Genomic DNA, 14742 nt, shown 5'->3' on the forward strand with positions numbered 1-14742 from the left:
CTCCACAAAGTCAGACAGTTTTCTAATCCAAACCTCCAGGGGCACGCTTGTCCTCCCCTGTTTGTGCCACATACTCAAGGTGGCAAATTGTTCCTGGTTTAAATGTAAATCAGTGTTTCCCTCTTGCACTGTGCACAAATATAAAGTCTGTTGAATTATTTCATTTGCCAAATCAAAAGCACGCAGCTGCTTCTCACTCCCTTCAAACTCGTGTTTTTTCCTAGTTACCTTGTACCAAAGTGTTAGGATTTTACTCAGATGAGGGCTATACAGTTTCCAAAAATCAAACAAGCTTGTGAAACTCGGTGTCTCTTGCATAGTGCAAATAGTAAGAGACTCTAAAATCTTTTGTTTTACCTGTGACAACATCTGTCTATTTTCTGGATTCCACTGAATTCCCAGAAACTGCACATTTTGCGACAGTACCTCTGCATTGTCTGAATTAATTTTACACATCGTACTTTGCAAAAGCGGTCTGAATATAACATTCTCAACTTCGTGCTCAGTGTAATCTTTTAAGGAATGCACTTGAACTCCTGTCAAAAACCGTGGGCTGCTCTGCGCACGGAGATCTACGCTCTACTCATGAGGCTCACACTGGCCCCCACCTTTTTCAACCTCCTCATTACTGGAATGGGAAAAGCCAGATTCTCCTGCAACAGCTTTATAGATTTCAGTTTGATCTTGCAACAATTTGTTCTGGCTAATTTTCTCACGTAAATTATTATTTTCATGTTCTAACTGCCTACATCTCTCATGCATTTTTCTGTAAGCAGACAAAGGTATCCAAACCCTTCTGTCAAGAACAAAAGGAACATCATTTCTTTCAAAAAGCACATTTTCTAAATATGAAAACACTTTTGCTTTATCCAAGCACTCATCCCAAGACTCACAAAGTCCTGATAAACAAAAAAACATGTTTCTTACAGCACCATAAGGCAGTTTAACTTCACATGCATTTTCAAACATGGTCTGCCGTGCTTCTTTAATTCTCTAAACAACAAAAACAATTACACTTTTAAATCGTGCCCCTCCAATCTCCAATTTGACTCCCAGACTGACGACTCACGCCAAAATGTTTTGCTTTCCTTATCTTATGACCGAGCTGACAAAACTTCTCTGGAATGCACTTCTTAGTTTAAAGAAGACATTTATTATTATTACTTCATCACGAGGTTCCTAAGAGATGAGATTAGTAGGTTGGAAGCACACATTTAAAATTAGTCACAGCAATGAAAGGAAAATATATCAAAGTACTTCTCAACTGCAATGTACACAGCAAATACCTGTGATTATATTATATCATAACTTCAAAGCAAACAATAAAAGTCAAAATTCATCACCGTAGGGCCTATCACTGCTCGTCATCTTTCTCATGCCTGCAAGTTGATGACCCCTGTTCAACTGCGAGAAAGAGATTTTCCACCCAAATGGGAGGTCAGGCAGCTGACGTCCGCTCCTGACTGAAGTCTTGGAAAGTTCCCCCTCGCTGCTGCCTGGGACACCGTCTTATCTAAGAGAATCGATAATACAGAAGCAGTCTCAGGTGTCCTCTGCAAGTCTGTTGCCTGCCTGCCTTGAAGGAAGACGCGGATGCTGTCGTGCCCGCCCTCTTCTGAAACGCGGAGATGCCAAGACTCGGAGTCACAGGGAAACAGTTGGTAACTGTGTGAGCTCGAGAGCCGCAACTGAAGTCCGTTTTCTTCTGATTTATGGCACCTAGATTTTAGGACTGGAAAGGAGTGCCTAAGGCCCCTGTTGAGCCTCCGGTAAGCCTCAACCAGCGTTGGGCAACCGTGCTGGCCCCCGAAGGATAGTGGGGAGACCTGGGGACAAGGGGGCCGGTAGTGAAATCGCTGGCTCGTAAGGAGAAATTGCTCCTTCTTGACATTAAAACTGGATTGATAGGAACTGGTCCTGGAGGCTCTCGGAGTGGTGGCGGCGGCAGTGGCCCAGCAGTCTCTTTGAGGGCCTAAGCATAGACAAGCAGAGGTAATTGCCTGTCTTTGATTATAAAGTATGTTTTGTATTTAAAAGGAAATTTTGGTGACCTGAGGCAAAGGTGTAGGATTATAGTAGCTCCTGGAGGTGCTCTAGTGGACAGAGCCCATTTGCGAGAACTGAGGAGTTAAAGTATATAGTAAGTCTATAGCTTGAGTGAATAAACAGAGAGTAAGGGGAGATAGCACCCAGAAAAGGGAAAGTGCAAAAAAGGTCAAAGAATCGCCAACATGAGGAAACCACGTCGTCATCAGGCAACAGGCTAGAGGTAGACCTTGATGGCCGTGGAAAAGAAGAGTAAAGAATGGCTAGAGGAGGGGACAAAGGGAGTCAAAATCAGCATGTAGACCCTCCATGGAATGTCTCAAAGGAAGTTTCTCGGTCCAAGTCAATAAAGAACTTTGTAGCTAGGCACTTGAGATGGAAATCACTTAAATCCTCAAATGAGCTAAGGTCAACAGAAAAAAATCAAGCTATGGAAATTGGTGGGCCATCTTTGGATTTACTTTTACCAACGATAAGCACAGACGATGCACTGAGTGATGATATACTTAATTTAATATCGTACCTAGATTATCCTTGTCCCCTCTGCTTTTTTCCCTATTTGAGTCTGGAGGGCAATATGAGGTAGACAGGAATGGAGATATTGAGGAAAGGTCCCAAAAGGAAGACCACATTAATTATAGGTGGGCGTATGAGGTGTTAATTGGACAGGGCACTGTAGGAGGAAAGGGAATTCTGGAAGGAATAGGGCAAAATTCCACTCCAAATGTAAATCTTAGTAAGTCACCATTGGTCTTTGCTAGACATAATGCTGATTTTGCAGAAGACCTCGTGAGGGCTGTTGGAGGTGGCTGTGATGAGCCATGACATTTTGAAAGTACAACAAGACCAATTCCGGGTAATTGCGGGGAAACTCAAACAGATGAAGGCCTCGATGCCTACTATGGCTAGATCTAGGGAAGGAATTAGGCAAGACGTGGAAGAATCTAGCAAGTTGAAGGTTGGGGGAGTCGTACCGAGCTCGGAAGATCACAAAGTGTCTATGGGGGTCATTCTGACCCTGGCGGCCGGTGACCGCCAGGGTCACCGACCACGGGAGCACCGCCAACAGGCTGGCGGTGCTCCCGAGGGCATTCTGACCGCGGCGGTTCAGCCGCGGCCAGAAAGGGTAAACCGGCGGTCTCCCGCCGGTTTACCACTGCCCTTGTGAATCCTCCATGGCTGCGGAGCGCGCTCCGCAGCCATGGGGATTCTGACACCCCCTACCGCCATCCTGTTCCTGGCGGGTCTCCCGCCAGGAACAGGATGGCGGTAGGGGGTGCCGCGGGGCCCCTGGGGGCCCCTGCAGTGCCCATGCCCATGGCATGGGCACTGCAGGGGCCCCCGTAAGAGGGCCCCGCAAAGTATTTCAGTGTCTGCTTTGCAGACACTGAAATACGCGACGGGTGTAACTGCACCCGTCGCACCCCTGCAACTACGCCGGCTCAATTCTGAGCCGGCGTCCTCGTTGCAGGGGCATTTCCTCTGGGCCGGCGGGCGCTCTTTTGGAGAGCGCCCGCCGGCCCAGAGGAAATGTCTGAATGGCCGCCGCGGTCTTTTGACCGCGGTGCGGTCATTCAGCGGCGGTACCTTGGCGGACGGCCTCCGCCGTCCGCCAAGGTCAAAATGACCCCCTATGTGTCTAGGCAGCCCATGCTGGTGAAGAAATTAGGAAAAGCCACCAAGTATAGACAATATGTACTGAGGATAAAAAGAGTAAGATCAGGTAAGAGAGTGAGAACAAACAAAGGGAAAACAAAGGTACCTGGACAAGGGGATGGGAGTAATATAAAAGTAAAAGAGCAAAAAAGTGATCAAACTAGCAAGCTCATGCGGGACACTAGAAGGGTGAGGAATCCTGAAGAGGAGGGAAGGAAAGCCCCGTAGGGATCTTAATGAAGGGAACATCCAAGGTCAAAGTCTTGAACAAGCAGAGAATACTAAACGAGGAGGAAATAAGAATGTGATACCACAGCAGGAGATTCAGAAAAGGGATGGGGGGAAACAGAAAGGAAGGACAGTATGAGTGATGTGATAACCATGGGTAAAGGGAATGGAGCTGGAAGTGACCTTTGGTTGTATATGGAACCAGTACAAAATGGGAAAAAAAGGAAAACGCATCAAGAAGTTAGCCCCTCTAAATTGATCCAACCTTTTATTTGCCTTCTCAAAGTGTCATAGCTTGAAAGAATTAGGTAATGAGGACCTAAGAAAGGGGGGCTTCATGAAAAATAGGAAAGGGGAGGAAGTGACTAAAGTCTTGCTGTATACAGGGTTGGTAAAGTCCTTGATTTTAAATGCTAAAAAAGGAGGCTCAAAAGGAAGGGATTAGGGTGGTCCCGAGATTGGAAATAATGGAGGCCAAAACCCAGAATCATTTGTTTCTTAGATACCACGTAGGGCTGGGGCCAAGACAAGTTGGGCTAACTTGGAAGGGGTATGGAGAAAGGGAAGCCCTGGAAATAACTGTGCAGACACTTTTTCAGGAGGATAAGGAGAATGGGAATATGTATGTAGCTTTAGCCTAACCAAATTATAGGAGAGAATAACGTGAGAGTGATGTTGACTAGGATTTAGGGTTGTCACACAGCCTAGGGTTATTAACATGGAACATCAATGGGTTAGTGAGTATGTTACAGCTGAAAGTTTTGAAAGAGTGGTTAATTCTCATGAGATTGTGTGTGTGCAGGAAACCTGGCTGTGTAATGCTTCCCTCGTAGTTGAAGGCTATGTCCAGGTAAATAGGGCTGCCAAGAGAAGTCAACAGGGGCGACTCTCTGGGGGTCTAATAGCCCTAATCTCCTCAAAAACAGCTAGGAAAGTCACCCCAGTAGATTTGAAATGTAAATGGCTGATGGCCTATAGAGTGAGCCTACAGGACCCAAAGGTGAGGTACAACTCCATGATAATAGTTAATGTGTATATTATATACATGAGGTTCAAGGGGATGAAAATAGCATTGAATTGGGAAGATTTAAAGATGATGTAGACCTATTGTGTGCTAAGTTTCATAATGATTTATTCATCACAGCTGAGGACTCTAACCATAATTTACACCCTGGTAGTACTGATGCTTGGTATAAGGAGTTACTTTCGCCATATTATTTAAACTTTGCCAGCTTTCCAGCAAACAGTAGTGAGAGACGAGATGGGACACTAAATAAATATCTGGGCACCAAGTGATTGTTCTGTATTAATGGATGGATGGAGTCCGATCGGCCAGCTAATCAAACCTTTAAGTATGAGGCACAGTCTTGTCCAATTGATTACATATTTACGAATGCATGGAATTTCAACAAAGTTAAAAGTTTCTGTATAGGGCGTGATGATAGAAGTGATCATTATCCTTTAAAGCTGGTATAAATTGGGGGGGGGGGGAGTAATACGAGAGAAAGGGTACTTGCAGTTCAGGTCGATTATCTCATGCGCCTCACAACCTGCATTACAGAGGAATCACAGGCAAAGTTGGCCTCCCTACAACAGGACAATATAATAAGTAAGGCACCAATTATTCATTTAATGTGGTATAAGAACATTATTGATCAGTGACCTGCTTAAAGCTGGCCGTGAAAGGGGCAAGTGGCTAGACCACAGGTCCATTTGAGGAAAGGGAACACTTGGTTTAATGAGGAGTGGAGGAAATTAAAGTCCTAGATTAGAAATGAGGAGAAAAAGACTTAGAAGATATGACTGGGAGAGTTATAATAGCCTCCAGAGACTGAAAAAGGTGTATAAAAATATGGTGAGAAATCAGAAGAAAGTGTATAAGGAGAAGTGTTGCGGGCACCTATGGAAAGCAATTGAAACAAAAGATTTAAAAAGATTCCAGAAGCTAGTACAGGATGGTTCAGGAAAAAACGCAAGGGGGTATGGTGTGTGTAGTGGATGAAGATACTTGGGTACAATTTTGCAGAAGATGTATAGTGATGGGTCGGAAGAGGCACTAAGGCCAATAACCATGTGGGTGGAGACTGATGAAGATACTAGATGCCTATTTTCAGTAATAAATGTTAAACGTAAGATAGCAGATCTAGTGTTTACCAGGGCAGCCGGGCCAGATAATCTTCCAGCTAATATTATAAAGAGCAGACCTGATAGGTGGGTGGAATTTTTTGGTCAGATGTTTCACAACTCCCAGGAAATTGGCGCAGTGCAATTGTGAGACCAATTTATAAGAGAGAGGGGGACAATACAACCCCAAAAATGATAGGTTAATAAACTTGTTCGATGTTGGAGAAAAATTGTTCTAAACAATTATTTTGGGGAGACTTAAAGAATGGGTAGAACTGAAGCGTATTGTCCCTCAGGAGCAGGGGGGTTAAAGGCAACTACAGATCATTGTTTCTCCCTTTGGCAGAAATCAATTGACAAAGAAGGAAGGTTGTTTTGCTGTTTTGTTGATTTATGCACCGCCTTTGATCTGGTGGACAGTAAGTGTTTATGGGAAACTCTGACTAAGCAGGGTGTCCCAAAGAGTTTGCTAGGTTCATACAAGAACTACATACAAAGAATTGGGCGTGGATTATTCTGGATGTGGCGGGGACCCTGACAAAGAAAATTGAAATCTATAACAGGTTGCGGCAGGGTTATGTGTTTGCTCCTATACTTGTCTCTTTTTTTTTTTTGCTGACCTGCCTGCAGCTCTGGTGGTGGAAAGGAGTGGTAGCCCAAACATGGATAGGAATCATGTGGCATCTCTTTTATATACTCCGATGATGTTGTAATATTTGACCAAGCAGAGTTAGGCCTGCAAAGACAATTGGATGCTTTTCCAGAACACTGTCAAGGGAAATAACTAGTGGTAAATCGGGAAAAGACTAAAGTGTTGTGCTTCGGCAGAAAAATCTCTAGATTTAGTTGGTATTTAGGTGGTACAAAGCTGGAGCAGGTAAAGGAATATAAGTATTTAGGGATCTGGTTTGAGGCGTCCTTGAGATGGGCTGTGCAAAACGAATCAGCTAAGGTAAAAGTGCTCCCCTCTGTAAGTGGCCTGAAAACATTTAATCGGGACTATGGTGAGGTTTCCCGTAGACCTTTACTAAAAGTCTATGCCGCCATGATACCCTCACAATTTTAATATGGTGCTTAGCTGCAGTGGGTAAGTGGTAAAATCAATTGGGATTGGGATCAGCTATGAAACAGGCCATGAGATTGGAGACAGGTATGGTGGCATGGAATATATTGGCCCAGGTAGCCCTAATTAGATTTTGGCTACAGCTGATGGTGGGGGAGAGGCAAAAGGTTGCTCTATGGTTCTGGAATGAAATTGTGAAAAGTGTATGGGTATGGGCTAAGTGGGTAAGGAATAGGATGAAGGTTATTTGTGTCAGAATGAAATTGGATCCAGATTTTTAAATATGGAGGTCTCCAAGATGCAACTTAAGATACTCTGTAAAAGGTTGTCCAGAGAGTATGATCGGCAATACCTTGGGATGAAACGTTTGGTACAATTTATGTTCTCAGCATGGCAAAATGAAGATTCATTCCATTATCTGGACTTGTTGCCCATCCTAATATTGAGACAAGATGTACTAAGAATAAGAGTGGGGATTCACCCACCATATAGAACCACAGAGACAATAAAGGACATGACAGATGGACAATGGCGAAACCGCGGCCGTCATGCTACTGGACCTCTCGGCCGCGTTCAACACCGTCTGCAACCACACCCTACGCTCACGCATCAGCAATACAGGAATCTGCAACAGAGCCCTGGACTGGGTCACCTCCTATCTCACCAGCAGAACCCAGAGAGTCCGCCTCGCCCCATTCTGTTTGGAGGCCATCGCCGAATGGACGAAGAGCAGCTGCCTCAAATTCAATTTCGACAAGACTGAAGTCCTCATCTTCGGGTGACCCCCTCCGCATGGGATGACTCCTGGTGGCCTGCCACTTTCGGAGCCAATCCGACTCCCACCAACCACGGACGCAACCTAGAATTCATCTTGGACTCCTCATTATCCATGACCCAGCAAGTCAATGCCATCTCCTCCTCCTGCTTCAACACCCTCCGCATGCTCTGAAAGATCTACAAATGGATACCCACCGAAACCAGAAGAAGAGTCACCCAAGCCCTCGTAAGCAGCAAACTGGACTACGGCAATGCCCTCTACGCAGGAACCACGGCCAAACTCCAGAATAGGCTGCAACGCATCCAGAACGCCTCCGCACACCTCATCCTGGACATCCCCCACCACTGCCACATCACAGTTCTCTGAAGAAACCTGCACTGGCTCCCAGTCAACAAGAGAATCACATTCAGACTCCTAACCCACACTCACACATTACTGCACAACACCGGACCAGAATCGCTCAACAGATGGCTCCCCTTCTACACCCCGACCCGACATCTCCCCTCCACCGCCCTCGCAACCATCCCACGCGTTCATATAACTACAACCAGCGGTAGATCATTCTCGCACCTCGCCGCCAAAACGTGTAACACTCTTCCCACCCACCTGCGCCAGACCAAAGACCTCCTTACCTTCAGGAAACTTCTCAAGACCTGGCTGTTCGAGCAGTAGCAGCACCTCCCCCCCCCCTGCTTCTCCCTCCCTCTCAGCGCCTTGAGACCCTCACGGGTGAGTAATGTGCTTTACAAATTCCTGATTGATTGATTGATACTGCAGACCAATGTACCTGTGACCTGAGAACCAAGGGCCAGATGTAGGAAACGATTTGCGACTCGCAAACGGCAAAAATTGCCGTTTGCGAGTCGCAAATGTGAGTTTCCTATGCAGAAATGCATTTTGCGAGTCGGGACCGACTCGCAAAATGCATTTCCGACTCGCAAATAGGAAGGGGTGTTCCCTTCCTATTTGCGAGTCTGAGTGGTACGCAATACCATTTGTGACCGCGTACGCGGTCGCAAATGGCATCGCAGTTACCATCCACTTCAAGTGGATGGTAACCCACTCGCAAATTGGAAGGGGTCCCCATGGGACCCCTTCCACTTTGTGACTGGACCCACAAATATTTTTTCAGGGCAGGGAGTGGTCCAAGGGACCACTCCCTGCCCTGAAAAAATACCGAAACTAAAGGTTTCGGTTTTTTTTTTAAGTGCAGCTCGTTTTCCTGTAAGGAAAACGGGCTACACTTTAAAAAAAAAAAAAACTGCTTTATTTAAAAGCAGTCACGAACATGGAGGTCTGCTGACTACAGCAGGCCTCCATGTTTGCGAGTGCCTATACTCGCTATGGGGCCGCAATTTGCGACCCACCTCATGAATATTCATGAGGTGGGTCATTGCGACCCCATAGCGAGTTGCAGTCGGTGTCTGAGACACCGTACTGCATACCAATTTGCGAGGTGCAAAGTGCGAGTCGCATGGACTCACACTTTGCACCTCGCAAATTTTAAAGTTGCTACATCTGGCCCCAAATGCAATATTTTGCACATTATGATGGATTGTTTAACAGTTTTGCACCTCCGGAGAACTATTTCACGTCCAGTTTTTAAAAAATATGGTATTAGGTATATAGCTCTACTGACTGATATGCACTTTTTGGACATCTCATGTGCCATTGGAAGTTTTATATTTGCTGGGAAAAATGTTTTTAGTGGCAATGAATGAGCCTTTTTTGTGCACGTGATTTTAACTCATGCTGTTTTAGATATTAAAGTTACTTTTGGGTAGGGGGCGGTTAAGAAAGGTTGTAACAGGGTGGATATAGTTTTACTGGGGATATCTATTGCATGTAAGGAATGGGATGTGTTTTAAGAAGGGGACCTTGTTTTTCGTTTTATGTTATTTAAAGACCTCGTGGTCAGAATTAACATTTATTCAATTCAGATATAATGGGTTTAGATTTTGGCAGACAGTATATCCATCAGCATTGTGACGAAATATCTGTCAACGCTGTGACAGCGTAACTCATCTGACAATATCTAAATCAGGCCTTAAGTGTCTCTAGTCTACCACATGTGGTCTAGAATCCTTTGTTCGATTAATTTCTAAACAGGACCACTTTTATCAAATCAATTAACTTGAGATTCATTATTGTATTTCTAATATCATTTTTCTTACATTGTATTCTCAAACTGTCCCTCTTCCTTGTCTTTACAAGTTCTACCCTTTTTAATTGGCTTACATTTCACATGTTTGTAATTTTAGCCATTGGGAGATTAAGGGCCTGATTTAGAGGTTAGCAGACAGGGTACTTTGTCGCAAACCCGACGGAGTGCCTGCCCAGCAAATCCTCGGACCATCCACCTCGTATAGAGGCATACCTTAGGTGTTTTGTCAACGGAGCTCCTGTTGGATCTGTTGACAGAGAATTCTTTCGACAGCTCAATGAAGCGCGGACTGTTGGAAGGAGGTAATTTCACCATCTGCCCTATTTAGAGTGGACTGTGTAATGCCTTGTTTTCCTGTCAGTCACGGCCAGGAAATACCCAGTAGTGAGGGACAGGAAAAAATAATAATGACACCCACAGCCTGGGAGAAAATGTTGCATGTGTGGAGGGCATTATTTTTTGTGCTTCAAAAACAAACTCCCAATTAGCCAAGGAGGCTCTAGAGAGACTTGAGACATCAGCCACACTTGGATATCCAGAGAAATTCAAATGTATTCATCAGGGGCAATTTCTCTTGTTCGGTCAGGGTCACTAGCTGAATTCAGAACAAGGCAAGGTAACAAGGGTTATTGCTCTCTGAGGGGACAAGGGAAGGTGTTAAATATAAACAAGATAGTACCTACAGGTTGGAAGGAAGGCAGGACAGAAGCTGGGGACTGAAGCAAAAACAACCGGAAGGTAAAACAAAGGAAACATTAGAAACATTACCATAAATGATAGTTTGTCTGCCCTGGAAGTGATCCTTCTGTGAGGTGAAAAAGATCATACAAGAAGGCAAGGAGCAGATTAATCTCCTGGAAAAAAGTGGGTGAATCTCTGTGCTAGAGGAACAAGGCTCCAAAAACACTGTGTTGCAGTTGGTAAATATGATAATCAAGATTATAATCTTAACACAATGCAGGACAACAAGGAACATGAAAACAGAAAATGAGATCAGGAAAAAGCAGGATTGGAATCAAGGTCAGGAGCAGGACTGGGATATACAAACTTATGAATACTGAAATAAGACTAGGAAAACTCTGCTCCCTATCTAGACACAACAGAAACATGCAGACAACCAGGGACACAGAATACAAGGCAAGGAATCTGCATATACCAGGACAGATCAGAAGGAGTGCAAACAAGGTTAGAAGCAAGGAATCCAGAGGAAAAGAGGCAGGATAAACAAGCGACAGAAAACAGATACAAATCACTAGTCAGAACAGGAACATTTAATCAAATAACAATGGAAACAGGAATCAAAGAGTAAGCCTGGAAATATAGCAACAGGATCACAACAGAGCACACGGATACTCAGCAGCAAGGTCAACTGCAAGCCATTGCACACTGAGCTCTCATGACTGAAATAGGTGGAAACACAGAAGAGGAGCACAGGTGAAGGGAGAGAGACAGGTGCAAGGAACGAACCAGGCGCTCTGAATCAGGGAACCACCAATGAAGGGAAGGCAGAACTGGGACTTAGGAAGGGAAGACCAGCAAAACCCTGAGACACAAGATGAGAAACAGGAAAGCCAGGAACAGGGTAGAAATCTGAAACAAGAGACTGAAATGTACAAAGGGGTTAGAAAGGCCATTGGATCTAGGAATCAAGATAAAAAAAATTGTCCTGCCACGAGGACGTGATCAGGGCATCGACTGGAGACAGAAAGGACTAGAGGGACCTAGACGCATCAGGAAGATGGTGCGGAAACCTAGACTGGGCTGCAATGCGGAGCTAGGAATGCAAGGTGTTGGAAACAGTTCTATCATATACTGGTGTAAAAGCTGGAGCACGCCTGATGGCAGTATGCCAGAATTATGATGGTATCCACATCCCAAAGGGCCACCCCTGGGTGTATAAGGCAGAGTCCAAAGAAGAAATAAAGTACAAATCTTTCAACAAATCTGAATGAATCAGGAAGGTACTGCAAGAGTACTTTCAAACATGAATGTGGAAGATTTTGATTAACCATAGATCTCTTCTTTAAAGAACGCCAGAAATCAACAGTGTCCATGATGACTTGAGGAGCCTCTCCCTCTGAATTATTACTGTCATTGCAGCCACGGCTTGAGGTCAGAGTGACCAAATGATTGACACAAAGGCTATTTTGAGGATGAGTTATGGAAGTCTTGGAGCATACACTTGTGGTGCCAGTACTGTGCTTTAAAAAGGCTGCAACTATTGGAATTAGGGATTCTTGATGGCCAGACAGCCCTCTTAAATTCTCACAGGAATCAGAGTATAGAACTTTTCAGTGACTGGATTCTCAAGAATGGCAACAGCCCTGGGAAGAGATCTCTTCTGGATGTACAGTTTCCCATCAGATGGATTCTCTTGAGAAATGTCAAACAGGGTCTGCTTCTGAGCAAAGGGATTTAAAACAAAAGTTGACACAAATTTCTTCTCTGATGGAAACATAGCTCCCTTCTAGAACAGAAGGCACAGGTAATTAAAAGTCTTAAACAGCCTTTTTGTCATGTGTCAAAGTTATTCATACATCTGCCACTGGGATGTATGGCTGTTCCCTGACTAACGAGTCTTTAAATCAGCACCATTACAGGCTGATACTTGTTATTCTTCCGTGGCAAGATATACTACTTGTCTTTTATCTTTAGTTTTCATTGAACTCGCACATAACTTGTCCTTGTCATCTTTGCTTGGGTTGATGGAAACCTTTTTGAGTAGGACTTCAGGATCGTCTTTACATTGACGCACATTTTCCAACAACATGGCATTAAATACAGTACTAATTAACAGGTCTTGGATCAAACTGTTAAATTGTAGGTCTTGACTGAATGCAGACATTACGGGCTGTGAATGACTGAGATCATGAATGGCTATAGTACTTTCTTGATTGCAAAGATTTATAGCCTCAACTGGAGTTTTCACTGAACTGATAATGGATGTATTTTCTTGCTCAGGAGTGGACTGAAAGTCTTTCGTAGTGTCAGTATCAGTGAAAGGCACAGGAACAGAAATAAAGAAAATTGACAGTGTTTTTTTGGGCTTGTATAGTGTTCATAAATATTTGTGCTCACATACTAAACTGTCCAAATAGATTACAATATGGTTATCGGGATGTTGAGCTGAAACAGAGGAGACAATTACGTCCATGTCAACATGTAATATGGAGACAGGTTCAGAAATAGGCCTAGGCAAAGTATTTTCAAGAGAGTCTGCTTTCAACATTACATCTGATATTGTGGAGGAATCTATAACGCAGTGATCTTTCAGTTCAGTTTCATTTGTGGCACTGGGGCAGGTTACCAACTCAATAGCTGCATACCTGGAACATGGTTCAATAAAAGCCTTCTTAATATCATGAGCAGGGAAGGAAGAGTGTTTCAATTGAATTTTGAGTTGGTTGGCATATTCTTCCTCATGCTTTGCTCTCTTTTATAAAGATTCATTCTCTGCACTTAAGCGATTCAGTTGAAGCTTTAACATCCTTGATGTTCAGAGAGTAAACGTCTGGTTCATTCAAACAGGACTCCATCTTATAGGACACATATCCTTTTGCAAAATTTAGGCAGTGTAGACAGACATAGTCATCAAATAAATCCATGATTTCTCTCTTTTAGACATACAACTCTTCTTACACAGAACTGAACTCAGTGGCATTCTCTGGGACTACAGCTGACTTTTTAAAGACTAAATTATCTTTGGTCTGTACATCGGACATGGCAAAATAAGCCCTAGGAGTCACTGAAATCTTCTGTTTAGCTTTGTGATGGCTAGGGCAGAATTCACAGAAGATCTGGGAATCATTATTCTGGTTACTGATAAACCCAATGGTTTGTGATGAACTAACAGGAAAAGCTGTCATAAAACTGATTCCTGAGGTCAATGATAGTCCTTTAGAAAGGTGTAAAGAGGTCAGAAAGGACTCAGGATCCAGATATAAAGATAGAGACTAGAGTACTGCCACCAGGACGTGACCAAGGCAGAAATGAATAGAGGGACCATGATACAAAAGGAAGATGGTAAGAAAACCTGGACTGGACTGCAATGTGGAACTGAGAATGTAAGCTGTTGGAAAGAGTGCTATTATATACTTGTGTAACAGCTGGAATCCACGTGGCCCTTGTGAACAGCATATGATGGCAGGATGGAGGAAAAAAGAGGCAGCCAAGAGACTCCTGCAAGGTCTTAAAGAAGCTGAAGTTTCATTGACAGGATTTTAACCTAAGCTGCTCTATTGTGAGTAAGAGATGGAAGAGTGTCCTTGTTGATTGGTGCTTGAAATTTCTTAGATAGGCAACCTCTGGATAGCAGCTTACAGCACTTATTATACATCCCTTAATATGACTTTTTGTGAGATGAGGAACTTCGTGTTTTCCCCTTTCTTAGTGATGGTATTTCGTCCATTCATCCTGCTTTCCAGAGGATGGGTAGGAGGAGGAAGGAGTTTGCTATTGGTGAGAGGAAATAAAAGAGCTGTAAATTGTCAAATGTGTGCTATTTCAACTTTGCTGCAACGGCTGAAGGATTTGTTGTGCTGATGTGGCTGTAGGTGCAGCTTCCAGCAAGGATGAAAGGAAATGTCAAATCTGGTTCGGGGGACCACAAAGCAAGCGGGGACTACCATACCCCAACAGTGGGGGCTGGGGCTGTCTGCTACTGGTACTCTGGGCTCCACCATA

This window comes from Pleurodeles waltl, chromosome 12 (assembly GCF_031143425.1).
Source record: "Pleurodeles waltl isolate 20211129_DDA chromosome 12, aPleWal1.hap1.20221129, whole genome shotgun sequence".
In the NCBI taxonomy this organism is placed as follows: domain Eukaryota; kingdom Metazoa; phylum Chordata; class Amphibia; order Caudata; family Salamandridae; genus Pleurodeles; species Pleurodeles waltl.